The sequence below is a fragment of the Octodon degus genome, unplaced genomic scaffold (assembly GCF_000260255.1).
Source record: "Octodon degus isolate 3935 unplaced genomic scaffold, OctDeg1.0 scaffold00234, whole genome shotgun sequence".
Classification (NCBI taxonomy): Eukaryota; Metazoa; Chordata; class Mammalia; order Rodentia; family Octodontidae; genus Octodon; species Octodon degus.
The window spans coordinates 3,022,838-3,025,298 of NW_004524810.1; the positions used below are offsets into that span (position 1 = coordinate 3,022,838).

At 38.4% G+C, this 2,461-nt stretch overlaps 1 pseudogene; it reads right to left on the reverse strand.

Moving 5' to 3' along the window:
* Positions 1-1,225: 1,225 nt before the first annotated feature.
* On the reverse strand, positions 1,226-1,371 carry LOC111813877 (annotated as a pseudogene).
* Positions 1,372-2,461: the final 1,090 nt, after the last annotated feature.

Below are 2,461 nucleotides of genomic sequence, written 5' to 3' on the forward strand. Positions count from 1 at the left end.
ACAGTGTCCCAAGGGAGAGTCACTAGGAAAAAGTTTCCTAAGCTTTCACAGAGAGAAGGTGCCACTTGTCTCATCCAGCTGACTGACAGCTACTGAAGAACTACAGTTGCTACACGTGGTTCCAAGGTAAACCCTGAGGAAGCTTAAACGGCCTTAATAAATTACAAAAATTGATGAATATGTGTTTCATCTTAACTGGCCTTGAAGATCCAGCAGAAAAGTGTAACCACAAAAGGTATAAAGCAATTGCCAACTACACTAGTGCCTGATCACTGTTCTGGGATAATATGCTATGTAGAATTAAATTGTTATTGCGGGGACTTAAAATCTTTAGCCTTAATTGAACAAATTCAGCTAGAATGGAAAGGATTCTAGAAGGAGTTCTTCTACAGAGTCCCCCAAATACAGCTCTTCCCACCTCAACTAACTACTCTTGGCTTAGAACCTTAAAACATAAATGGGGGAGCTGCAGCAAGCGGCTCAACCAGAGATGGAGGGAGTGTGGGCGGAGCAAGGCCAGCCTCAGGGGCACGAGCCTGAGGGGGTCACATTGATTAGTTGCTCTAGTCTCAAGAACCCTGGGTGCCTGAGACAAGCATGTGGATAAGCCACTGGGCAGAGAGCTTTCAACGGATATTCCACCAACCACGTGCCTAAATAAATGCGTTGCAGCCATTGGAGCTTTCGCTTCTGCTCCTCCTCTTCCTTCTTCTTTCCTTACTTCCCTTCAGGAGTGAGGGCTTCATACCGGCCACAGTTTTCTCTACTCTGACTCACCCGTTTTCTTCATCCTCTCAGGCTCCTCACCCTGGGCACACAGCGCATTGCGCGGGACACTGCATTGGTTCACAGAAGAGAACTGGGTTTTAGACTAGTATGTATGACTTACTTCACATCATTATGCCAACATTCATTCATTTACCTGCATGGTTTAAGCTTATCTTTCTTTATGGCACAGTAACATTTGCTTCATCCAGTCATCTGTTAGTGGATACACAGGCAGGTTCCAGGATTTAGTATTCAAAAGCACTTGAGTACTAGGATGCTTAAGCACGTTAATATGTGGCATTCTTTAGTACTTAGTATTTGTAAAATTGATTCTGGTTTATAACTGAGTTGCTTTTAAATTGTTTGATCTCTATAGGTGGAATTGGCTAAGGAATATATACACATACAATTTTATCCAGAGGATGTAAAATTTTATTTATTTATTTATTTATTTATTTAGGGTAGAGTGTGAACATAGTCCTCCACTACCACAAATTATTCATTCGAGTTTCCCACATCTGGGGCAATCACAGGGGTCAGCACATCTGAGGGCAATGGACAAGCCCATTGGTGATCATGGTATCTCCCCTGCCAGGTAAGTATAGGATGTAAAAAAATCCATGAAAAATAAAAATGAAGAACCACACACTGGTGCTACTTGAGTTTTGCTGAGGAGCTGATTCTCTTTCTAATGTCTGAGTCTGTCAATCCAGGGAGAAAGCCAGAGTCTGCCTGAACACAAGGTAGTAAAAGTAGACCCTTGTGAGGCCAAATTTAACTGAAAGCAAATGGTAGAAGAAAAATACAAAGAAAAGATTTAGTTTTTTGAAAGTTTATTAACAATGAATATAATCTAAAATAACTAATGCTTATCAATAAGTAAATAAGACATGCATAGCAATACAAACAGCAAAAAGGGAAATTAAAAAATGAAATATTTTGCTTTTTCAAACAGCAATAAAACAAAAATTTGTTCATGTTTAAATATTTAATGTATCAATATTTTCTACAATATTCTGTATTTTATAGTCATCTTTTAATATATTAAGACAAAGTTAGAATAAACTATATACATTTTTATTTTACCATATCTATAAATATAATGCATTAATACCTAACAAAACAGGATCAAGTATTTTAGAGCATATGCTAGAAACTATGGATCATAATGAATTACAAATAAGATAGTTTGTCAAAGACAGAAAACTCTAAATCCAAGATATTGGATTTAATACCCTATACTGGCAATGACCGATTTCCAAGAAGTACATATTTGGAGAGTTGTAAACACCAAACCACACAGTGATATGGACAATCACTCTTAAAAGTGATTATTAAAGAATAGTTCTCTTTTAGGAGAATGAATGGGTTCATTTAGCTGAATGTAATTGTTAATTAATGACTAAATTTGTCATAGGTGCTATTAACACAAATCCTTCTAACTTCCTTTTCCAGCAAGGATTTCCCTAGGAGAGTGCCCTAGAGGGCCCCCAGCAGCAACTTTGCCCGCAAGCATTCTAATTAACAGCGCCAGAGGGGCTGCGGTGCTGCTTGGCTAATGCTTTCTATCTGGCTCTTCCCTGGCCATCATGTATCATTGTTCAGCTAGTGACAGCAGTCAGGTTATTAGAGGTGTAGATATTAAATTAACAACAGTAGTAAACATTGTCGTTGTACTTCACATCTCAGCAGA